Raw genomic sequence first — 27,387 nt, forward strand, 5'->3', positions numbered from 1 at the left:
TTAAGCTCATTCTGACCCCAGTTGCTGACAATCATTGGTGTGATTTCCTTCTATTTTGTGGCAGAGAACACTGAAATTAGTAGTTCAGTCATTAAAATAACATAGTTTTAACATGTCCCCCCCCCCCAGCCAACTGTCAGGATGGAGGATGAGTCTGAGGAGGAGGTTCAGCTGATCGCAGAAAAAGTGAGAGAGAGCTTTGAGCAGCAAGATCCAGAGCCACCAACTGAAGACAGACAGGAGGCAGATATTGCCACCTATCGGTGTGCAAGAAAGGAGGCTGGAAAGGCAGGCTAAGCAGCGAGAGAAGCGATTGGCTCCTGTGCAAAAAAGGCAGGAAAGCCGAAGATATAAAGAGCGCCAGTGCCAGAGCCAGTTGTCGGAGACAACCATTCTCTTCTCCCTGCCTTGCCCTTGGAATGTGCCACCTAAGCCAACCTCCTTACCTTGTCTGCTGACACCGAGCCTCTTGCCTCTGCTGCCTGATCTGCTGCCATGCTGCCACTTGCCTCAGAGCCTTGCCTTGCTACTGAGCTCCAACTTGCCTCAGAGTCTTGCCTTGCTTCCGAGTCCAGCCTTGCCTCAGAGCCCTGCCTTGCTACTGAGCTCCAACTTGCCTCAGAGTCTTGCTTTGCTTCCGAGTCCAGCCTTGCCTCAGAGCCCTGCCTTGCTACTGAGCTCCAACTTGCCTCAGAGTCTTGCCTTGCTTCCGAGTCCAGCCTTGCCTCAGAGCCCTGCCTTGCTACTGAGCTCCAACTTGCCTCAGAGTCTTGCCTTGCTTCCGAGTCCAGCCTTGCCTCAGAGCCCTGCCTTGCTACTGAGCTCAACCTTGCCTCAGAGCCCTGCCTTGCTACTGAGCTCAACCTTGCCTCAGAGTCTTGCCTTGCTACGCTGTGACTCCAGCCTTCTAGTCCCACCTTGCTTTGCCTTGCCTTGCCACTCTCTGAGTCCAGCCTTTCAGTCCTGCCTTGTTTCACCTTGCCTTGCTACTCTGTGATTCCAGCCTTCCAGTTCTATCTGGTTTGCCTTGCCCTGCTGCTGTGTGAATTCCAGCTTCTCAGTCCAGTCCTGCTTTGCCTTGCTGGCCACCTTACTGACTTGGAAACCAGTTTATTCCTTATTGCCTTTTAGTTACTGTGTTTAACAATTTGCAAATAAGGGACTTTATTGCACTCTTCCGTGTCTAGTCAAGTTGGTCAGGACACCAACTGACCTCCAATCTAAGGAAAACTTGAAACTAGAAAATCCTGGTCCCACTTATATAAGTGGATGGCCTCAACCATTCTGTATCAACCTGCAATTACAAGCAATACTATGGTTATTTTGACTTTTTAGTTTGAAGCAAAAACAAGAAAGAAGAGACGTAGTAGAAATCTTTTCCCACTCTCATAATATCCCACTCTCATTCATCCATTGAAAGCGTATGTGGAGAGATTCAGGACTAATAGAAAAAAATACTACTTTATACAACACATAGTTAACCTATGGAATCCATTGCCAGATGGCATAACAGTAGGAGATGTCTGTCACCCTCCTGTCCTGGCTTTTGAATTTATTTAGCTACTCTGACACAGAATGCTCAATTAGATTGGTCGCTTATCATAGGATTTTGTTCTAATCCAGCTCTTCTTATTTTCTTAATTTCTTATCCTGACCATTATAGCACTTGTCCTCCAAGAAAAAATGTAAAATACTAAAGATCTCCCACCCTGGCTACCAATAGGATTCCCACCCTTCAATAGTTGGTCATCCATTGTCTTCTTGGAAATTTGATTTTAGCCTTCGCCAGAGGGGTGTGAAGACCTGATTCTTCCCCAAGCACTGGGCTAGGATAGAGGGTTGAGCTGTAAGGATGTTTGGTCTGGTGCCTGGGGGGAAGGGTAAGTTTTTAACTATATTTTATCGATCGTTGTGAGTCACCTAGAGCCATAGTATGAGATAGGCAGTCATATAAGTCCTGCAAATAAATACATAAATAAATAAAAACATACATACATAAATTTGATTTGCAACTGCCCTAGTCCATTTAAAGTGTTGCCCAGTTCTGTAAAACTCTTCTGAAGCACTTTCATCAAGGTGAGATCAGACGAAGCAGACTGGAAACCAATTTGTTTGTGAAGAACCAGCAGGCTGTCTAACATGATAACATTCCGCTGCCAATAAAGGATGGCAGTCTCTGGTATCTACCTTAGTAATAGTTACACTCTAGTGTGCTGTGAGCTCAGTGCAGCCCATAGTGATTTAAAGTCCAAGGCTATACTGTAGTACGTAACAGTAGATTCAAAGTCTCTCTCTCTCTCTTTCTTCATTGCAGAAAGCTTTCATTCAGATTATTTACTGCATGATGGGCTATTTAAGGTAGAGAGAAGTGTATATTGATTGAACATTTTCAATTAAAACAAGCACTATTTTTTAAAGGATTTCAGGTTTGTCAGAGAGCATAAAATAACTCGAGGCTGAAGCTATGGCAATTCAGTTGTTGTAAATAAGGGGCATACATGGAGGGAGTGTGTGTTTATTCATTTAGTCACTTCCGACTCTTCATGACTTCATAGACCAGCCCACGCCAGAGCTTCCTGTCAGTCGTCAACACCCCCAGCTCCCCCAGGGACGAGTCCGTCACCTCTAGAATATCATCCATCCACCTTGCCTTTGGTCAGGCCCTCTTCCTTTTGCCCTCCACTCTCCCTAGCATCAGCATCTTCTCCATGGTGTCCTGTCTTCTCATTATGTGGCCAAAGTATTTCAGTTTTGCCTTTAATATCATTCCCTCAAGTGAGCAGTTTGGCTTGATTTCCTGGTTTGATCTTCTTGCAGTCCAAGACACTCTCAGAATTTTCCTCCAACACCACAGTTCAAAAGCATCTATCTTCCTTCTCTCAGCCTTCCTTATGGTCCATACATGGAGGGAGTAAACACATTTTATTTTAAAAAATAAGTTTGGAATTAGATTTTAAAAAACAAAACTCCTATCCTTGACTTTTTGCAATATTCATGTCATCTCCTGCTTTATTACTTCCGGAATGTACTACTGATCCTATAAAATGAGGAATTGTTCAGTGGATTAGAAGCCCCCCAAAATCTATTTTTGACAAAAGCAGAATATATCCTTTCTCAGAGAGATCTAGGTGGATCATCCCTCTATCATCAATAGATGTACTAGGGAGAAATATCCCTCAACTATCTATAAAGCAAGGTTTGCTTTAACTAATTACCAAGCATTCTAATGTGGGGTATGATAGCAAAAATGGGAGTGTGTAATCTTTCTCTTAGTTTGAATGCTGGTTACAATCAAGCATCTCAAGTAATGTCAGTTCAGATTTAAGAACATTCATATACTCAACTCCACTATTGAGTTAAATGTAGTAATTTTCTATGTTGAAGAACAATGGGAGTCAGTTGAAAAATTCCAGTCAGTATCATGGTTCTAAATAATCAGTTGGAAAAAAAAAGAAGTAGAAACTTTATAGATTTTTTTCAATAACCCAGTGAAGTTGTTTAAACCACATTGGTAAATCAGATCTGAATATCTGATTTTGGAAAGAAGGCAGGGGAATACCAGGAAAGACAATATTATTCACAAGACAATATGGGATGAAAAAAGAACAAATGGAGAAAGAAGGGAATTATAGGGAAATGAGGAAATGAATCAAAAACACATACAGACATGTATTATTAAAAGAGAGAAGTAAAACAAGGTAAGGAAAGGATGCAAAATATGGCTTGTGGAATTCTTTCCAATACCTTAACAGCAGTGGCTAAGGAAACTTCTATATTTTATTCCATTAAACAAAGCAATGTGTTGCATCTTTGTGTATTTTGGCATGAATACGTGTGTACTAGGATGAGCTGTGTATGCTCTGGGTCATGTGACCAGCAAGGAGTGAGGCTTGATGGGAAGCAACATTCTGATCTGCAACCCTTACTATTTCTGCTGTTTTTCTCCACAGCCCCCAGCTGAATCTGGCCATTTTCAAATGCAACCTTTCTTTTGCTGGATCCTCCCTCACACCAAATCAGTCTGTTCTGGTCAGGTTTCGAGAGTTAGTCTGTTAGGAGACAAACAGAATCCCAGCCCTTTGCAGAATTTCTTTCCAACATTCCAGTAGATTGGAAAGAATAAAAAGGAGAAATATTTGCCTAATATTAATTTATATGTAGAGATGCACCCTTGGACTGTGATCATTTCTACACTTCTATCATCTTCATAGTATCACCCAGCCACTGCTGAAGTATTATAAAGTCTACCCATGTTATTTTTATTTTGGCACAAAAATAGTTGAATGACTCTAGAAGACACTATAAAGCACTAGTGCAGAATGACTTACAATTTAAATAAAAACTTCTCTATACACTGTGATATAAGTCCTTTAACATTTATCTAAAGCAAAGACAGAGAATATGTGGCTTTCCAAATGCTGCTAAATTCCAGTGCCCAGCAGTGTTGGAAGTTTATGTCTAAGAGCACTATGTCCACCATTGGATATGGTCTATTTATGCAGCAAAATTAATAGATATCCTCAGTTGACAGAGGAAATTGTTCTACTTCAGATTGCTGATGGGATTTAACAGGGAAAAAAATAACCTCTGTGTAAATAACAGGATATCATGAGAAGAGATTCTGGGGTCAGCTCTGCTCCAGTTGTTCTAGAATTAAGTTTGCAAGAAGTTTATTATATAAGATGACATTAAGATGTAAACATTCGTATAATTTGTTGTCACTTTAGAGCACAACTGCTATCTTATTTCCACCTATTTGTGCTACATTTTTTGACTATGTGGGGTGATGTGGAAAATATGTGAGCTTAAATCCTCTTTTTTCTACCACAAAACCATCACCACTGTGATAACAGTATTTTTATAATACAGACATCCTGTAGTCATGCATTTTGCCCCCTCATCAGTTACTATATCATATCAAAAGTTATATTGTTTAAATGTTTTGCTAGCTCCTCAAGATGGATTATCAGACTGCAGAGAAACTTAATTTGATTACCACTCTAGCTGTTGATGTTGAAATATTCTAGATATATTCTAATATTCTAAAGAGACTAATTTGTTCTGGGATGTTGTTTTATCCTGAGGTGTGTTTGTTTTTCTGTTTCAAGAAAGGATACGAAGACCAAGGAAAGTTAGTATTGCTCAGAACTGAGTTAACACAAGTTAGTACCTTACAGAATTAATTTCTAGTAGAAAAGCTCTATTTCTTCTGAACATCTTTTGGGTAAGCTAAAAGTCTTTAGCCTACCCATATTTTCTTATGAAAGGGATGCACTAGAAATGGTTGGAGTAGAATAAATGGATTCTGAGCAGAAGCAGCAACTCTACTAACTGCGGTCTTTGTAAGCCCTTCAATTTCCAGTTTCAGCTGTTATTCAGCCCCTGGCTTTTATCAAGTGAGATATCTGAGGTACTGAGGACACACAAAAAACATGGCAAAATCAGAGTTTAAACAAAAGAAAGAAAGCAGGGACTGAAAGCAAATAGTAATTATTTACATTCACACATGTCTACAGAAGGATATGGGACTATGGGCTCATCCACAGAACCTGCTTATTATCATGGTACAAAGATGCCCTATTTATCATTTGCTGAGACTGTACCCTTACAGTGAAGCCTCCATCTTGAAAGCAGCATGCTTCTTAGGCAGGATGAAACCAGTCCAAGTTGTTCCAGTTTGAAAGTTGTATTTTTGCTGGGAAGACAGAAGAAGACCTCCCATCCAGACAATCCATGGAATATGAAAGATATAGCTTAAGGTGAGTCAATCAGAGGGAATGATCTGTTCAGCTACAAGTCTGCTGTGAAACAGCCCCTGTGCATTCTGCAGTGCTGATCTGACTGTTAGGAAGATCAAAAATCCAGCTTCTGCAGCCATTTCTGTTTTAAAAATATTTTAAATGGATTGGTCAACTGGTTGGCTTAGAGATTACAAAACTCTGAAACTGACTAGCCCCTTCCTAGGTTAGCATAAGCTCTGGGGTTTCTGCAGCCTTCACACCAGGAAATTCCCGTTTTAGTCACTGCCAATCACCTGACCTACCTTCAGGTTGAGAAAGGCTGAACTATTTTACATGTTATTTATTTGTTTGTTTGTTTATTTATTTATCTATCAAATTTGTCACCGCCCATCTCCTCCGAATGGAGGAACTCTGGGCGGTTTACAATATAAAACAATAAATATATAATAACATTTCAATATAAAACACACTACAAAACAATTTCACAGAGCTACCAAATACAATAAAATCCAGATGGCTATGGTCTCATTCAGTCATTGTATAGGAGGGGCACTTCAGGGCATTAGCCAGTCCCAAGTATGACTATTCTCCTCCCTGCCCCAAGCCCGGTGGCAGAGCCAGGTGTTCAACTTCCTCCAGAAGGCTAGGAGCGATGGGGCTAATCTGTAGGTTCGGGGGAGCGTTTGGCATCCGCATGTCTTTTATAGGTGGTTTGTGAATGTGTCAGAGCTTGTTGAATATTGCGCCATGAGTCTTTGAGAGTTTCAGCCCAGTCAGTGAGAGAGGCTGGGAGTGGCTGCGAGTGCGGGAGTTCGGGTATCGGGACGAACTCACGCCCAAAGACAGCTTTAAAGGGGACTTGACCAGTGCTTTGATGAACGGCGTTATTATAGGCAACCTCAGCAAATGGGAGTAGGTCCACCCAGTTGTCTTGTTGATAATTGACAAAAGCCTGCAAGTATTGTTCCAGTGTAGAATTAACTGCCTCAGTAGATCCATCCGTCTCCGGATGCCAAGCGGTGGAGAGGGCTTGTTTGGTGCCAAGGAGTTTTAAAAATGCCCGCCAAAACTATGACGTAAATTGTGTGCCTCTGTCACTCACCAAACGGGAGGGGATTCCGTGGAGGTGGTACATGTGAACGAGGAATAGACGTGCCAGCTGTTGTGCGGTAGGGATCGAAGCGCATGGGATGAAATGAGCTTGTTTTGAAAAAAAGTCTTTGACCACCCAAATGACGGTTTTCCGTTGACTGGGTGGGAGGTCGACAATAAAGTCCATGGATATGTCCTGCCATGGGAAGGACGGGGTTGCCACAGGTTGCAGGAGGCCTTGCGGCTTGCCAGTTTTGCGCTTTGTTGTTGCGCATACAGGGCATGCAGTGACATATGCCTTAAGGTCCTTTAGTAAAGATGGCCACCAGAATTGATGCCTAACCAAGTGAAGGGTCTTTAGATATCCAAAATGTCCAGCCAGCTTGTCGTCGTGGCAGTGCTGGTGGATCGTCTTTCATAACGCCTCAGGGACATAGAGACGATCATTTCGCCAGGCAAAACTGTCAGTGAAAGTTACAGTGTGTAGGTTTGCTTGCAACCAAGTATCAGTTTTGAGGTGGAAAAGCAACTGTTGTTTCAAGTCTGATGGAATTGGCAAGCGCGCTGGATGGGAGGGAGGCGGAGCTGCTTGGGGCTGAGTGTGTTGCGCTTGCGCCCGGCTGCATGTCACAGCTGCCAAACTTAATTGCTTTTCTGTCCATACCGTACCCTGTACCGTTGGCCCTGGGCCAGCGTCTTGGGGTCTGCGTGATAGAGCATCAGCTAAAAAGTTTTTCTTGCCTGGTATAAATTTGAAGGTGAAATCAAAGCGACTGAAAAATTCAGCCCAGCGAAGTTGTTTGGGGCTGAGTTTTCGACTGGTGCTTAATGCCTCCAAGTTCTTATGGTCAGTCCACACCTCAAAGGGGTTGGAAGCCCCTTCTAATAAGTGGCGCCAGGTTTCCAAAGCTGTTTTTACAGCAAAAGCCTCTTTTTCCCAAACATGCCAGCGTCTCTCTGTTTCCGTGAACTTGCGAGAGAGGTAGGCACAGGGTTTTAAAGTGTTAGAGTGATCCGACTGGAGCAGGAGTGCCCCAACAGAGAAATCAGAGGCATCCACCTGCACCACGAAAGGCTTAGTGGGGTCAGGATCGGAGACAAGAACCACGGCGAAGTGCAGCAGGAGAAAGCAACGGAAGGCAGAGCGCACCAAGGCCCGTCGGCAAACCAGCCCGCCCCTGAACCGGTGTGGATGCAGAGGCCACGAAGATGGGGGAGAGACGGAGGCATCGCCGCGAGGCTTGGGGTGGCACGAGGCGGGGCCGGGCGCTTGTAGGAGCAGTGCGAATTGGCAGCGGCGGCTGCCGTTGCTGGCGAGGGGATATCATGTTAACCCCGTGCCTTAGAGTCTCCTTCGGGGCAGTATGTCACGACCTCGTTGCAATCCAAAAATGCATCGCAACGGAGGTCATGCCTTTCCAGGGGAGGAAGGAGAGAAGGAACTTCTAACGGCTCTGCGAGGCGCCAAGACCTGGGAAGCAGACGGTGCATTCTAACGGCCAACAACCAACTGCCAAACGTAACCCCAATCTCACCCCAGGGTCACCCATCGAGCATTCCGGGGTGACTCAAGGGACAACGGAGGGTGGGAAGGGGGTGGCAGGGACCACCCCATGTATATATATAGTCGCCAGGCATGCTGCATGTTCATTCTCGTCTTTTTCAGTGTTTGCATTCTGTTCCAAATAAATCGAAGTTCCTTACCCGTTTTCATACTGCCTATCCTGATAAGCCTGTTCCTTGGTTTTGCATTTTTTAGGGGAGGCAATATGTCATGTTCATCATTTCAATGTTCTGTATACATCGTAACATTTCGCATGTCACTTTTCTAACCCGTGTTTGCAGGTTGGAAATTTCCAGCCGTGCCAGGCTGTAATCTTCTTACTGCAACTGTGGAATGTATGTTTGGGTTAGTGACTCTGTTCAAGGTTACTTTCTCAGGCCGATGTGGTAACGGTTGCTAACACCTGGGAGGGGGTGGTTGCTAGGGGGGAGGAAGGGCGGGGCTGGTTTTGAAGCGAGGGTTTTTAGTTTGTATTTGGCACGCTTTTGCTCATTCTCAGCTTTCTTCGTATTTGCATACTATCCTTTCAATAAATCAGTTTTATTCACTAAACTCTGGTAAGACTGACTTCGTTGGGATAAGGCAATCATTACATATGGTCATTTTACTCAAACTTCCTTCCCCTTCTTGTCTAGCTTTCCAAAGAATTTTGTTTATAGCTGAATTTCTTCCAATAAATGGATGGGTCAGTCCCAGGAAGTACATGGATTCATATATGGAGGGCAATCATTATTAATTCACTTGCAGGTCACCAAACGCAATCATTGGTTGGCAAATTTCTCAGTATTTCTTGCCATGTCTTATGCATGTCAAGATAGGAGTAAAAGGACAATATCTCAATACTAATCTGATTATATTTATCCAGTAATAAGGCTTGGCACAAGATGAGTACCTGAATTGGTGACCTGGACCTAGAATGGTGTATATATGGATATGAGAGAAAGTGGACAGAAGAAAGGATTGAACAAAGACTGAACAGGATTGAATAGCACTGAAATTTCCCAGAATTGTTATAATAATATTGTTATGCACATGGCCCAACTTTAGTGAATCTCTTACAATGGGTATGGTCAAGAAATGCCACCTTTATTTGAATATGAAAACAGAAAGTAAAGAATGTCTTCAAACACTGCAGCATCCCTTTGTCTCTGGGTTTGGGTAAATTTATAATCCCAGAAAAGGATGTATAAACAAGACAGCATTTGAATCACATTGACCAGAATTTAGTACAAGTCCTTAATTATATAAGTTCTAAAGGAAGAGTAAATGTAAGTCAAAGGCATTTCAGTGAACAGTTGAGGTTAAATTGAACAGGAGAAAAGCAAAAGATAGAAAGTAAATGGAAATTGTGCAAAAGTAACTGAATGTATGTCTGAGCATTTATGTGTGCCAGCTAGCAATAAATACTGTTTGCAGCAAAGCAAGCCAATATGGGCAAATAAAGAAAGTGCAGAAAGCAATCAAGGAGAAAGAAGAAGCATAAGCAAGCTGAACTAAAGTACCATTTTGGGCCAGAACAGGAGAGGAGAATAAAACCCAGAGTGGAGACAGTGAGTTTGAACTGCTGTAGCTAATGTGAAATTATGGTCATTGCAAGCAAGACAAATGATTCAATTTTCCATTTTACAGTCAAACCTACCTAAACACATTTGTGCTATGAGTGGATGGGCAGGAAGCCTGGCAAAGTGAGGGAAAAGCTACCAACTTATCTGACAAGCATTCCAGATCGCTAAGATGATCTGCTGCTAGAAAATGTGAGTTCCCACTGGACCACAGGAGCTACAAAGATATTTCATGGGCTATTTATAATAAATAGTTTCAGTGGAACCTGATTCTAGAATCATAGAATGTAAGGGATGGAAAGAATCTTTGAGAACATCTAGTTCAACCCACTACCCATTGCATGAATCCATCAATACAGCATCTGCAAAAGATGAATTCTGGTGAAGCAGAGTCCATCACCTCCCAAGACATTCATTCTTGTTTTTTTGTCCTGACTTTTGGAACAACTCTAATCAATTATTTTGTCTTGTTTATAACAGTCCTTTAAATACTTGAAGACAGCTTCTCTTCTGCAGGCTAAATATATCCAACACTTCCAATTTTCGTCATAAGTTTTCCTTCCAGGTACTTAATTTTGGTTTTTTTTCTCCAGACATAACTCTGTTTTCTCAATATCCTTCCTAAAATGCAGTGCCCAGAACTGGACACAATGTTCTATGTGCAATCTGACCAATAAAAAAATAGAGAGGAACAATTACTTTCTTGATCTTGACATTATACTTCTATTGATGTAGCCTAAGATTGCATTTGCTTTTTTCGCAATGGCATCACATTGCTGGCTCACATTAGCTTGTCATTCAACAAGACACCTACTGTAGGTATTACACATTGTAATTGGTGTTCTGTGGTCTTGAAATTTTTAAGAAAGAATAATGCATTTGGTCATGTTCTTGGTTAAAAATATTATCAACTACATGGAGAGAATAGAAGAACTGAGGAGGTGCATATGCATAAGATTTTCCTTCTTTAAATGGTACAAAATCCATCCTCCTAGATCTATGAATTTCCACAGGCTTGTCCTCTTTTGTTAAATGTCTGCTTCTGATATAAAATTGCCACTGAAAAGTAACAGTAGAGGTTGCTGTTTTGTTATTACCAGCATGGGTTGCATTTCATCACTGGGTGATTAACTGCCAACCACATGGCTGGCTTGTTCACCAGTCTGGGACAGGTTGATAATTTCAACAAGGAATGAAGACCCTTTTTGTCTCCTTTCTCTTGCCTTCTGATCTCTCACTTAGAAAGCAGGCCATGAATCTGACCTGTGAGGAGAACCCTGCTAGGACCTGAATATTGCTTATTGAGGCTAAAGATTCAGCTTTAGCAGGTACTGATATAAAATGCAGCCCCCTTGTCTTCTCTCTCCTTCTCTACTTCTGCTAAGCCCCAGCACAAAACCAGTCACCTTGGCTAGGAAACAGACTGCTTCAATCACAATCACTCTTCAATCACCAAGCTGTCTCTTTTTCAGCTCCTGTCCTTGATTTTGTGTATTTACAGCCCATCTGTCAATTTCAAATGCACTTCTCATTCAAGATAAGAATTAATCTTTCTCTCCCTCTTCTCTCACCTCCTTTGCCTCACATTTGCAGCTGAGTTCTCTATGATTTGCTTCCCTTTCTCTCATCAAAAATTCCCCGACTTAGAAAGTGATTCACATATGCTACACTGAGGTAAATCATGGGCTGTATAGTTATTTAGTTGCTCAGTATGCTGTGCTTTCAACTAAATTTATCAATTTTTAAACAGAAGCAGAATGTTAAATGCCAATAATTATGTGTGTCACCTCCATTTCTGCTCTTTCAAAAAGAAATCTGTATGGAAGGCAAGTAGAATCCTTGTTTTGGAACACAGGTGCATCGTTAATATATATTAGAGCGGTTCTCCATCCCTGGTACATTCAGCAGCTTTCTCCACTGGCCATGTTGCTGGGGCTCCTAGAAATTATATTTTAGTAGTAGTAGGGTGGGGAATAAATTCCTTTTGTTTGCATTTGAATATTAACTCACTTAAATCATATTCTCCTGAACCAATTTATGAACTGAAATGCAATGATTATTTGATAGTTATATTCTCCTGTTTTCTTAAATACATGTTTGTTTATTTATCAAATTTGTCACCACCCATCTCCTCCCACCAGAAGGACTCTGGGAAGTTTACAACAATAACCAATAAAACAATAAATATACAATAAAATTACAATATATAAAAATATAATATCTAAAATACAATTACAAGTAAACAATCATAGATAAAAATAGAATCCCAAATGGCAGATAGTAACTCAGTCCTTGTATGCGACAAGCACTTTAGGGCACTAGCCATCCCCATACATGATGACTCCCCTCCCTGCCCCAAGCCAGGTGGCAGAGCCAGGTCTTCAAATTCCTCCAGAAGGCCAGGAGCTATGGGGCTAGCCTCACCTCTGGCGGCAAGATGTTCCAGAGGGTGGGAGCTACTGCAGAGAAGGCCCGCCAGCTCCTGGACCCCACCAGATGGAATTCTCTTACCGATGGGGTCCACAACATGCCCTCTCTACATGATCAGGTGGGGCAGGTAGATGTAACGGGGAAGAGGCGGTCCATCAGGTAGCCTGGCCCCATGTCTTGTAGGGCCTTAAAGGTGATAGCTAACACCTTGAATTGGACCTGGAAGCAAACTGGTACCCAATGCAGCTTGCATAGCAAACGTGTTACATGTGCCCTTCTAGGGGCACAAAAGATAGCTTGGGCGGCTGCATTTGGGACCAGCTGTAGCTTCTGGATGCTCTTCAAGGGTAGCCTCATGCAGAGCGCATTGCAGTAGTCTATATGGGAGAAAACAAGGGCATGAGTGACTGTTTGAAGGGCCTCCTAATCCAGGAAGGGGAGTAACTAGTGTACAACATGAAGTTGCACAAAGGCCCTCCTGGCCACAGCTGCCACTTGCCCTTTGAGCAGGAGCAGATTATACACTGGGTCTGTCTGGGGCAGTGCAGTGTTCCCCACCCAGGCCCCTACAGCCCCCAGGCACCTGGAAAGGGCACTACCTCACCTGGGATGGAGATATACAATTGACTGTTGTCAGCATACTGATGATACCTCATCCCATGGTGACAGATGATCTCATCCAGCGGTTTCATGTAGATGTTAAATAGGAGAGGAGAGAGAACCAAACCCTGTGGCACCCCACAAAGGAGGGGCTGAGGGTTGGACCTCCCACTCCCTATCACCATCGATTGGGACCAGCCCTGGAGGAAGGAGGTAAATGAGCGCAAAACCATGCTGCCTACCCCCAACTCCCTGAGCCCCCCCAAAGGGATACCATGGTCGATGGTATCAAAAGCCGCTGAGAGGTCAAGAAGAGCAAGGATGGATGCACTACCCCCATCCTGCTCCCACCAGAGATCAACCATAAGTGTGACCAATGCTGTTTCCATCTCATATCCTGGCCTGAAACCTGACTGAAAGGAGTCTAGATAATCCTTTTCATCCAGAACCATCTGGAGCTGAAACATCACCACTTCCTCAACCACTTTCCCCAAAAAGGGGAGGTGGGAGACTGGATGAAAATTATCCAGAACAATAGGGTCCAGTGATGGTTTCTTGAGGAGGGGGTGTACCAGCGCCTCCTTAAAGGATGTATTAACTAACACCTGGACCCAACCCCATGTCACCTCCTGAGCTGCTTTCACCAGCCAGGAAGGACATGGGTCAAGATGACAAGTGGTGGCATTCACAGTCTGGAGGATCCTGTCCACTTCCTCGGGTCCACCAGGATCATACTGTTCCCAGATAACTAGGTAAGAACACTCCCTTGATATCTCTATGAACCATTCTTCATGCTTTGACTGGACATTCATTCACTTGGAATGAATCTGAGCAATTTTATTCTGCAGATGCTCAGAAAACTCCTCTGCACAGCCCTGTAGGTGGGTCAGTGGGCCCACCCTCCCAAGAAGGGATCAAGTGATTTTAAACAGGGCCGTCAGGCAGCATTCTGCGGATGCAAGAAGAGCAGAGAAGTATTGACACTTCGCCGCTCTTATCGCCACAAGGTAGGCCTTAACAGTGGCTCTAACCTGTGTTCGGTCATATTCAGGCTTTGTCTTCCTGCAGCGGCACTGTAGACATCTCTTAACCCTCTTCAGAACCCTCATCTCCTCCGTAAGCCACAGGGAGTGTTGGGTTCAATGGGGCAAGAGAGGTCGCACAGGTGTGATCCTGTCCAAGGCCCCAGCCACCTCCCTATTCCAGGCAGCAGCCAGGGCCTCCGCTGGACCATGCAGAAGATCCTCAGGAATAACTCCCAGCTCCCTCTGAAACCCTGCCGGGTCCATCAGTCACCAGGGGCAGACCAATCAAATGGGTCCAGCCTCCCTGCAGAGGGGGGTGGCACAAGAAAATCTCAAGGCCACCAGGGCATGATCTGTCCTTGACAATGGGGACAGCTGTAACTCTCCCCTCAGATCACATTGCCACTGTTCCAACAAGAAAACCAAGTCTTGGGTGAGGCAACTGTCTGGAGTTGGGTCCTGAACAATCTGGGACAGGCCCATGGCTGCCATGGTAACCATGAACTCCCAAGCTGCCTCTGAGGCATGCCCCAGGGACATCAGATTAAAGTCCCCCAAAACCATAAGCCTGGGGAACTCCACTGCCAACCCCGAGATGGCCTCCAGCAGCTCAGGCAGGGAGGGTGCTACGCAGCAGGGAGGCTGGTACAGTAGCAACACTCCCAACTGTTCTCAGGAATCCAACATGAAAAACAGGGTCTCACTACCAGTTACTTGTGGAGCAGTGGCCCTGAAGGCCACCACAGACTCTCGGATGACAACCGCCACCCCTCCTCTCCTGCCCTGGCATCTCGGCTGGTGCCATACCGTAACCCGGACGGGCACTGTAAACCCCTTTGGGGCCCAGCCAGGTCTCAGTGATACATGCCAGGTCTGCCCCCTCCTCAGTGATCAAATCACTTATGAGGGGGGCTTTGTTGTTGACTGACCTGGAATTAAGCAGCAGCAGTTGGAGACCGGGGCCCCTGTGAATCTGCTGACCAGGGCATATACATATGTGACGAAAGACTAGACAAATGTGACAAGTCAGTGAACTTAATATCCAAAACACGTGATATTGAGAGGAAGTGTTTTTAAAATGCAGCTCATTGGAAAAGTGTGCACAAAAATTTGTATCTTACAAAAATATGCACAAAAACATTTCTACATGTTTATGGAGGATTTTTTTTAAAAAAATCATAAAGTGGTATAGAAATATTCAAAATAAAGATGCTGAAAAATCAGCAAAATAAATCTATGATACAAATTTGGGGAAGAAGCAAAGTCATGAATCTATTTTTCTTCAGACTGTCACAAACATTTGTGACAGACTAAGTCACTGTTCCTTACCATTTCTAATTTTTTAACAAAGGCATACTTCCTTCATATAACTGCGACTCCCTGGTTCTTTCAGCACACTTTAAGTCTCTTGTAAATGGCAACTGTGTTGTATTATATACTTTCTTGTATTTCAAGGAAGTTCATATTTATTATGGCAGGTTTTATTTTGTGGGAGTTCAACCTCAGATGTTTGGGTGAGAGTTTTCAGAAGCCTGAGGTGTTGATGTATGACACATTAATCATTTCTTGACTTAGTTAATTGTGTTGTGTGAACAGGACTTCCATAGTCAGGACCTTGTTAATCTCCCATATTCTTTTTCAGATTTATATAGAGCTTTAAAAATCTTCCAGATTTGTGTATGCACTCCATAGAAAACAGTACCCATATCAAGCAGTCAACAATGTTATCTTTTTTTTTTTTAAGCAACCAATCAAACCTATTTCCTCTTCTTGCCCTGAAGGGTACTTATACTACAACAGATGCACAGAGTGGGACTGTGCAATGCTTTGGATTCAATTTCAAAAAAGTGTTTCACAGCATGCAGTGGCATGAGCATAGCACCTGTTTGCAATTTGGTAAAGGATAGGCGGCAGTATTGCAGCCAAAACTCTCCCCACGACCCGAGTTCAATCCCAGCGGAAGCTGGATTCTTGGGTAGCTGGCTCAGGTCAACTCAGCCTTCCATCCTTCCGACGTTGGTAAAATGAGCACCCAGCTTGCTGAGGAAAGTGACGACCGGGGAAGGCAATGGCAAACCAACCCGCTATAGTCTGCCAAGAAAACGTCACGAAAGCGGCATCCCCCACCAAGGGTAAGACATGACTTGGTGCTTGCACAGGGGACCTTTCACCTTTCACCTTCAAAGCATCCATGTCCTTTCCCAGGATCAGGCAGAACCTGCATCCAAGTGATTCCTGGAAAAGCCATGGCTGCTTGAAAGAGATGTAAATAAGTGCTATGTTCAGAAGCATCTTTGTGCACTGCCAAATGACTCAATTATTTATTTATCAGTCATCTTTTTATTCTTCCAGACAGGAGGCGGAAAGGCTGACTTTTGCTTTCCCATCCAGCATTTTATTTTGGTTTTTGCTGCCTGGCAAACAAAGAAAGAAACAAATTTGGGGGCAAAACTGGAGTCAGCACCATGGACAGGTTTGAGCAATAGACGTATCCCCCCTGCTCCCAGTACATCCATGGAGGCAGTGCAAACCAAAAGTGACATAAAGATGGAATTTCTAGAGTGCCCTATTTTCATGGAATCTCTCTAGGATTTTATGTCACAGATGTATAAAAGTTATGTGAACCCCTCTATCAGCTGTTTTGACAACATGGCTGACTAGAGGGGAATTTGCTTAACTCACTAGCTTTGGAGAAGTTTAATACTAGAGCTAACCCAATTAGGTTTAGTTGACTGGGCCAACTGATCCAGTTTTCCTGTTGCATGACTCATTAACTGCATCATGGTACAGTTAAACATGTCATGAGAACAGGGCCAACATGTTCCATATAATAACCCAACCCCCTAACAATATTCATGCTTTATTAACTGTATTCAATGCATCTGAATATAGAGATGATTAAAAAAAAACAAAGGGAGTTAAAATGCATCCTAAAGCATGCTGCCATTTACTGGTGTTTATATTAAACATTGCCTCTTTTGTCTTGTTCTTCTGCCAACATTAATGCCTAGCTAATGATGCAGATTGCAACTCCTGTGACAGAAGATAATTGCACAGGCATGGTTCCTTGAATTTACAATGTCTGCCAGCTCAGTAAAGAAAAGAGCAGAAGGAAGCTGAAATAATCTAAGCATCAAGTGACCCCCCCGCAAATTCAGCTTGATGCTTATTTGTGTATATGACATCTTATGAATTTGCCAATGGATGCAAACATATTAATGGAGTAGCAAAACTTATCTAAACAACTATTAGGAAAAAAATTCTTGACCAGATTTAAACCTGCTGACACTGCAGTAATTATTCATAGGCTGGGTTTGCAATTATGCTAAATTAAGCTAAAATGGAGTGGCAGTTTGTAGTACAGCACTGTCTTTTTATTTTGCATGAAATAAAATTATTAACATAAATTATTTGAGCATTACACATATGTTATGTGAAAGCACCTATTATATTTTATTTCTTTGTTTTTAGTGTGTTGTATGAATACAGCTACAATCAGAATGTAAATGGACTTAGAACTAGTGTGATACAGTGTTTGAAGTAGTGGATTTTGATTAAGAGATTTTTAATTGAAATCTATTTGATTTACAAAATGGAAAGCAGGAACTTAGGAGATGCCTATCCTAACTCAAAATGTCTTCTATATTTTCATCTTTGGAGAAGCAGCTGGTGGTTTTCTTGATGGTTTCATGAAGTAAGATAAGCTTGGGTCCAAAAGTGCCTGTTTTTGGTAATAGCACCTATTCTGTGGAACAACCTCCCACAAGAAGCTAGATTAGCTCCTCCTTGGTAGCTTTCCAGATGTTGATGAAGATGATGCTTTGGGGGATGGCATTTGCAGACTGTATTGGGATTATGTTATCTATGCTTTTTCTTTATATTTATTATTCATTATTCCATTTTAAATTGAGTTAAATTATTTAATTATGTTATATGCTCTTATTAACATGGACATTTCAGTGTCTGGAATTACTCTATCCTGTTCTTATATGGGATTCCTTAGAAAGTATGGTGTTATACGAATTTGATAAATAAAAATAAATGGTGAAAACAGGATAACTTTCTATATATACACCATCCAAATGGAAGTCTGAGATGGATGAAACTGGATTTTAATTCCAGAAACTACCAGTTGTCAGCTTGCTAGTGAAGAACAATGCATTTTATGGATAATCTATGGAATTGATAGAAGATCTGATCTCTCTGCCCTGCCTCTTATGCTATGTTTCTTCCATGTATGAAAGGTCTTGTAAAAAATGTACAAATTAGTAACAATAATATAATAATAGAAATAAAAACAGCAAGTGGGTGTAAATGAACATAATCAGATGAGATTTTTCAAAGGATAGTTACAGTATATTATGGGAAAGTCCTACCTATGATAGCTAGACATGAGGGTTAATTTCTCTAGACTTAGATTTAGAACTTGAACCTGTCTTATTAAAAACTGAACTGGAGGAAAATTGCCAACTTATCTTATTTCCCTCACTCATCATTAGCTCTTGCCATTACCATTAGCTTTTACAGCTAGTCTCCTCAAAGCATTCCAATGGGAAGAACAGTAAAAAATATGCAGGGAGATAAGGCAGGTTTTCTTCTTTCCCCATTCGTCTTTGTTGTCCTAATATGTTTGCATTTCTTCAGTAATCCTACATGAGCTTGGGAGAGCTTGCCCATCCTCTAAGAATAACCGATCATAGATGTTTTTTCCCACACCACACAAGCAAGTATTATTACCACCGCTACACTTCCAGTGAGCCAATTGAGAGCCAGTTTGGTGTAGTGGTTAAGGCATCAGGCTAGAGACTGGGAGACTGCAAGTTTTAGTCCTGCCTTAGGCATGAAGCCAGCTGGGTAACCTTGGGCCAGTCATACCATCTTAGCCCTAGAAAGCAGGCAGTGGCAAACTACTTCTGAAATCTTGTCAAGAAAACTGCAGGGCCTTGCCCAGGCAGTGACCAGGAGTCAAAAGAACTGGCTTGAAGGCAAAAAAACATTCAAGCAAGCAAGCAAGCAAGGTAATGGCGATTTTTTCCTGTGACATAGAAAGCATAGAGCTATCAGCTGAATGTGTGACTTATGCCCATAAATATGTATGCTGTATAGCAGATTTCTATATCAAGTGGTAAACACAGCTGTTCCCTGAGGATGTCAATGTATGTGTGAACTCACAGACATTAGTCATTAGTTGTGAGCTGCAAAGTTGGTTTTAGCAATGCATCATCTAATGGATAGTATATTTGCTTGTTTTTGTAGCAAATATCCCTTCTTTATGCCTTAAAAAAACACTTCTGCTACCCTGAGGGAATGGGAGGATGGAAGAGAAACAATTTACCTTAATGACATGGTTTGCTTAAGAATTAAGTGTTGATGAAAGTTGAAAGCTATAGCTTATTTTTTAATTCACAGACCAGCTGCAGCACAGCATGAGAAGAGAGGGGGTTAGCTGTTTCATTTGCTACAACACCTTTTTTCTGGGTACAGTGATGACTATACTCTTCAGTAATTCAGTTTAATTGAAATTTCATGCTTTTTAAATTCTAAGTCTTATATTGATCAACATATGTCAACTGTGGAAAATTGCACTAAATTGTGTTATGTTTATGGGGAGCAGTCAACTGTTCACTGGTGTTTGGAGCAAGCTTCTACCTACATAAGATTGGACCAGGATTAATACAGAATCTAGAATTGGATTTTCTTATCTTAAAAAACACGCAGAAAGGAAAAGTGAATCTGAAGGACAGCTAGATCACAAAAGCTCTGATAATCAATTTATTGCCAGACCAGCACTTTTTAAAAAGCAAGTATTTTATAATGGCAACTGAATTTATTGGTGATGACATTGGAAGATCAGGACTGGATAGCACTAAATTATGCAATAATTAGAATCATTTCAAAATGAAGCCAATGGGACATAGAGTCACTTCAGTTACAGTTAATTTCTTTTGTGGATATATTTTTCATAAGAGAAACTGCATGCAACAATCTCATACATGGGACATATACACTGTCAGAAAGATACTACCAACCCTAAGAAGACACTAGAATGTCACAAGGGGAAACTTTTTTAAAGAAGTATAAGACAAGAAGTATTACAGAAAATGAAAGGTTTTCCAAATTAAAAGACCACAAATTTTGGTAAAAGAAATGGAAGAAGACAATTAAGGATAATAATGATACAGTAATAATTTGCCGACAATATCAGTAAAAACATTAAGACCAGAAGCAGACCAGAACATAAAAACATTAAGACCAGAAGCAGAAACTCATTGTTTGAATAAAATACAAAATGTCAGCTAGAGAAGTGGTTGGATGAAAAATGAATTACAGATGTGCTGGGGAGAGGTGTGTGTGTGAGGGTGTTGTATGGCTCCCCTCTCCCGACTATGGAGAATATATAATGGACAGCCATGCCTGAACTGCATTGAAGAAAACAGTAGCAGCAGCAGGTGAAATTCTAGGCCTAATTGACCATTGGGATGGTATTCTTTCAAGAGTTCTTAAAGAACTATAATGTGAAATAGCTAATTGTATGTCAAAATTAAGTAACCATGATCTACTTCCATACAGAGGATGGAAAAACAGTGCATGAGGGTTTTAGTACAATGGGCCGGGAGGATTATTAAGTATATAGTTGTATATATAGTCATAGTCAATCATGGGGGTGGTTTCTAGCCTGATGCCTTAACCGCTTCCTTAAACTGGCTTACTTCTTCTAGTTAAGAGCCAGCAAAGAAAGAAATTACAAGTAAAAGCAAGCATATACAATAGCACCAGGGACAACTCATTAGGAAGATGGTTCATTGGAGTGACTGGGCCAAAAAAGAGATCACCACCTTAAAAAAGTTAATTTCTAATAGTTGTTCTAAAGATTTTAAGGGATTGTGTTTTGAATATGATTTACTTACAACAGTCACTTAGTAATATATTCAACTTGAAATGTTACTAACTAAAAAGTATGGCCTGGATGCTTTCTAACAGATGCAGTGCTTGAACAGAAGCCAACAATTTAATTTTAAAAGGAATTAAAAAGTGAAATAAAATGTATTAGTTATGTATCTGAATTTTACGAAGAACTGGAATATCCAATGTTGGAGTCCAGATGTTAAGAAACATTAAGGATAATTCTTATGATTTAAGAATGAAATTAATTCATCAGAAAATATTATTTTGTGTTTATTGACTCCTCAAAGAATGTTAAAAGAGGGATGGACATTAGATTTTTTGTGCTGGTGTTGTAAGAAATTTAAAGGCTAAAAGCCTTTATGAACTGGTCTTGTCCAATTATAGCTTCGTTTTGGTTTCAAATGATTATATATGCTAATGCGATTTTGAAAATAAATATTATAATTAAAGACCTTAATGTAATATTGAATTATATTTCTAGAACATGGAACTTGTCATCTCATGAAGAGCTTTGGCTTCACTGTACCTGGGGTATGGCAAAGAAGATAATTCTATGTAAATGGAAAGAAACTTACTCTTCTGATATTAAGGAATGGATTCAAGATATGAATCTGTTTTTGAAAAGTCTTTGTATTCTAAAATGAAAAGGGAAAGCAACATGTTTCTATATGAGAAATCAGGCAAACCCATACATTTCATTAGCTAGAGATGGAATGACTCCAGACATTTTCAGAGCATGTGTCTGGAACTTGAGTTTGCAGTATCTAAGCCTGTTAGATCTGTTGAACGTCCACCCACAGCTTGACTTGCAAGAAAGAAGCTGTAACTATCCCACTTCCCACAAACCTCAAATGATCTACTGATAAAGAAATGGCTAGTATTAATAATGCTATCAGTGCACTAATATTCTTGCAGTAAAAATATACATGAGTTTACACTATTCTGACATACCATGAACAATATGTAAAAATATAGTGCTTTATCAGGGCAAGTCAAGTACATGATTCACTAGCTAAAAAGAAATGCTGAAAGTTCTCCAAAACACCGTCATTTCTTAAGCCAAATCCTATCCGTTATAGCCTAATTCAACTACAGCAACAATCCATATTTCATTGTCAATATGGCTTGTTGCTACAGCTCACTCCCTAGCTTTTTCAGATGAGCGTTCTCTCTTGCCAAATAATTAACACTGCAGGTTCACTTTGACTCTTTAATTGAAGTGCCTCTCATGCAACACTGAATGATAGGTGCTTCTATGTCCCAAAACATTCAAAAACATCTCTGAAAACACGCACGTCCGCACACATTGGTATTGCTTAATTGATGCTATTTTCACAGATCCTTCAAGCCACCTGTAATATCAAGTAATTTAAGTGATATTTTCACTACCTATTTACTGAGCTAGCTAGCAATCAGTCCTCTCACACAATGAATGAAAATGTGCTTGGAGGATGGGAAGCTTTAGAAAAATGGCAGAGAGACTGTCAATTTCCTCCAATGGCAGGCAATCTGCCAGTTATGTTGAATTATGTTCACTGACACACAGTTGGCAATAATGTTTACAGGCTAAAAGCTCCGAACTCTGACCGCAACGTATTTTTTCTATAAATCAATAAAATCAAAGAGATCAGTCTACAGCAGACAGAGAAACAGTATAACCCTATACATGGTTACTCAGATATATGCTTCATTAAGTTAAATTATTTACTCCCAGGTCAGTGTACTTCAGCCTATATAAATGCATTTCTGCACATATGTTTCCTGTTACATCTTTTTAAAAAACTCATAAAAGAAGGGTAGAAAAAAATAAACGAGTACTAATTTTTGTTCCCTTAAAATTATTACATATAGGCAAAAATAGCTTTAATATAGCCATATCTTTATAGGACCATTTATTAAAGGAAACACACAATAAGATTCTCAAAATATCAAGGAGCACATGATTAGAAAGAAATGTTTTAATTGTCCACATAGGTGCAGACAGTGAAGAAGCCATACATATTTGCTAGATGTTGGCAGATACTTCCAGAATCTGGGACATAACACAGGAAAGGTCATTTTTCTCACTTTATTGGTATCAAGTTCAGAATTTTTGCTCTGTCTGCCATATGAATGATAAAGCAACCCTTTGGGTAGAAGGCAGTTGTAGTATACCTAGATCTAGGAATCTGCAAATTCTAGAAACTCCAAAGCATATTCAAAAATATGTAAGACAAATTAATTTGGCATTAACTGGTAAATTTTCCCAGTTCATTCTCTTACTTTAAAAACTGATGGATGTTAAAAATAGGGTGTGTGTGTATGTTGAACGAATAGTATCAAGTTCAACCTCTTGCTGAACAACTAGCAGTGTTGATAATAAATAAATGTTAATGAAAGGAGTGAAGGGAAAAAAAAGACTTGTGAAGCTTAAATGCACATGGAAGCAATTGTGCAGTCATGTACAAATAGCAGACCCATGCACTCAACAAATTTCATATGATCTGGAAAGCCAGAGAACTTTCAGCCTCAGTGGGCAGTAACCATGGTAGAATGAGCCTAACTTGCATCTGACTTTGATTCTATTTTTGTTTCTCATGCTTTTTAATACACTTGCCACCATCTCCATTCAATATTCTCAGATTTCCATAATCACTAGTAATCACTCTAGCAGAAAGCAATATCCATAACAAATCAGCCGAGAGATGCAAACTGAGAAGAAAATATCATAGATTTTTTAAACATAAAACAAAGTTGAGACAAGAGGCTTGAATACTGCTGTGAATAGTTGGTACATGTTCACTTTGTTCCATCCTTTGATTCAGTCTTTGAATATATAAAGTGAGTTCAAGAGTGTCATGGAATAATCAACAGATTAATCAGGATCTCATCTTTGGAAATATTTGCAATACCTTCAGGGGACATAGTGGATGCTTGGACGACATAGGGCATTTTCATGTAATGACTTTGCATCAATCTGGATCAACTTCAGAACTATGCAATTGGGCACACTGGGTGGTTTTGAGAGCTGAGTCTCCCCCTGCCCCAGCCCCTTGTTCCACTGCAGTTTATTTGTTTATTTTACAATGCTGTGGTTCTGCAGAGCTTTTGGGAAGTCAATTTCTAATAAAAGGGACTTTGACTCACCCCACCTCATCCTGGGGTTAAATCACCCTTTTCTCATCCTTATAGAGGTTCAGCTACTATCATGACAAGATCCTATTAGAGACAGTGCTTTGGTGGTGTTGCAGCTCCCTCTCATAGCAACAGCTTCACTTCGCGTAAAAAAAAAATGAATGGGGAGTTATGAGCTACAGAGCAGTTACCTATCACTGTAATATTGATAATGGGAGCTACTGTACAGCATGAGATGAAAACATTCATTGTCTAGTAATAGTTTACAATCACAGATGCCCATTATTTATCTGGAAGTGTCCAACACTACCTATAATCAGGACTTATAAAGACATCCTCCTTATATTCCGCGCTCCTGCTTTCCTTAACCCCAGCCAGGACAGGCAATGGCAAGGATTGTAGAAATTGTCATCTGCAGCATCTGGAGGGTATCAGATTGCTTACCCATGCTATAAACCATGTACAGTACTCATTGGTGTCGTTTGTACTCATAAAGCTGAGAATTTACAATGTTCTGATGAGATGGAAACTTCATGACTTCAGAACTGTTTATCTCAGTTTTGATGTACCTGCTGTGCAGCTAACAACAGCAACTCTCTGTTCCAGGCACATCTTTCAGCCTCTAGCTTCCCCCAGCCCAACACAAACAATGCAAATTATATTGGCATGGCTGCATTCTGTCTACAGCAATCTAAAGACAACAATGTTTCACAGATCTCTGCTGGAGAGCACAGTGAAACAGGGACCATCAACTCCTATGCAGATTATTCACAGAGGTGGCTTTAGAAAGAATACTGTCATCAACAAACCACAACAGTGCCCACAGAAACAGGAAGAGGGAAGCATCTGAAAATACCAAAGAAAACTAACCCCATGCTCTTGCCAAACGCCTAATAATTTTGGCTTTCCAAAATATAGTTGGATTATTCTGCTCAAGTATCAAAACAACTAATCAACACAGCTAATTAATGTCACGAACAGCAGTCAAAAGAGTGGTATTTTAAATTCTGGATTTCAAAGCTTTGCTAATTGTGGGTCAGTGCTGCTAAGCACAGGGAGGGTAAAACTGTTTGCACACTGCAAGACAAGTTTATAGTATACCATCAATTAGCAGCATCACAGGGAATGCTCATTCGCATGATTCATTTGTCTAATCTGTACAAAAAGGGAAGGAAAGGAGAGGGAGAGAAATCATACTCCTTAATGTATGCAGTATCAATTTTTTCAAATAACTTAAAACATGGCTGGAAATGATTGTGAAAAACAAATTATCCATCTTGAAAGTGCACTGATACCCAGTGTTTATTTTCCTTCTCTGACTTATTCAAAAGGCAAAAGCAGAAGAACATGAAATAGGGCACAACAGTAACACAAAATTGCAGGACAAGACTAAAATCTTTCTTGAGAGCTTAATAGCACCATTTTTGTGGGAAATATCAGAAGGAACATGATATTTGCTTATTACTGACATCTAGATATGTCTTGTACACCATTCCTATAGTGTACATGTCCAACAGCATCCACAGTGGATGCAAAGATAATAAAGATACAATCTTGGATTTTTTCCCAATTTCAGAGAGTGGCAGCATCCCTAGAGATATTTCCTGTTTGAATATACTTGTTTAAAATTGTTACACATACTAAAATGTATTTAGCTGTTTCAGACAGGAAGATCCTTCATTTATCTTCTGAAAAATGTCAAGACCAGAAGTAAAATGGTCCCATTTCAGCAGATGGTCCCATTCCTGCCAAAGAAGAACAACAGGAATCTCCTGTCCTCAAGCTCAAGGCCTGTAGCAAATCCTAGTTCAACAATGTACTCAGTTCTAATTTCAGAGAATCATTAGTTCCAACTATTGACATGTAACTCCATTATAGAACTGTATAAAGTCATTATGATCCCAGACATGGACTTTTTTTATTTAGTTGCATACTGTAATGGGGTAACATTTTCATTGAGCTATTCACCACATAGACCTTTTCTTGACATCAGCTCTAATTTATAGAATGTACAGTATATGAAGGGGGAGGGGGGAAGTGTATCACAATAGGTAGCCCTTTATTCTTCCATACCACTGTCTTTGCCATTTTAATGTTCTTTTCTCCAGAGTGGAGCAGATACACTTAACTCTTTCTGCTGTTCCTTTTGTTTTAATTACCCTAAATAATTTAGTGGTTTTAACTACTTCACTTCACAATCCTTACATCAGATCATTTGTGAACCCTTAACAATATTGGTCCCCCTAATACAGATCACCTGGAGTCTCACTTTCTTTTCCTTCTGTCAATTATTCCTACCATCTGCTGTGTCTTGTTTTTTTTTTTTTTAAATGTCGTACTAATCCATGCAGGCACTCTCTTGTTATCCCATGATTGCTACATTCATTTAATCAGGAATCTTCAATGAGAGGAGTCTGTCAAAAACTTTTCAGAGACAAAGCAAATAAAGTTTATCAGATCAGTTTGACCTATGTGCTGTTAAAATACAACCTAATTTACAGAAATCCTGTTACCCATTTATCCTTAAACAGATGCTTAGCTAACTGGCCTGTAATTCACATTCTCCAGCCATATATTCCAGTTTTCTGATACAGAAGGCTATCCTAAACACATTACACATATTTTCATTAAAAGATCAGCTATTCTACAATTGGGTGCTTTAAGAACTTTCAGATAGACTTAGAATCCAGAGATTTATTTTCCCAATGCCAAAAAGATTACAGCTTCTCCTCTGTCATCTCTATTTGATACAGTTCCTAAAACATGCATTTTGAAAATATCAGGTTATTTCTGCTAAACATCTTCTAAACTGCCCATCTGCTTCCTAATCAAATTCTTCTTCTGATGTAATTATGTTTTTTATTGTTGGTTTCAATATTGTTAGTGCTAGGCTCTTCATCCTCCTCTCCCCAAAATACCTCCTAGTGGGCCGTACTCCTGTGTCTGCATCCACTGTGCAATTTTGTATTTCTTGAAAGCATTCACTTTTCTATTGCATCATGTCTGTCATTAGATTTTTCAGTTTCTGTTTCAAACTCACTTCCATCCTTAACTTTTCTCACTTATATCTCCCTTCCAGTAATATATTAATTCATCTTTTCCTTACCCTTAGCTTTCCATTCCATACTCTGTTTGAATTTTTGTACTGATAAGCACCTCTTGAAGGCAACAAGACAGTTTTTGAACTTTATCCATTATAAATTCCTTCTTCCTAATAAGCGTCCTTATTACATTACTCTGACCCACATCAGATCTCCAAATCTTCACCATCCATCTTCTAAATAAAATGTTCTGCCTGACTACCCAGTCTCTTCTGTCTCCACTTAAGACATTGCCTCCTTTTTCAAAACCTG

The sequence above is a fragment of the Candoia aspera genome, chromosome 3 (genome assembly GCF_035149785.1).
Source record: "Candoia aspera isolate rCanAsp1 chromosome 3, rCanAsp1.hap2, whole genome shotgun sequence".
In the NCBI taxonomy this organism is placed as follows: Eukaryota; Metazoa; Chordata; class Lepidosauria; order Squamata; family Boidae; genus Candoia; species Candoia aspera.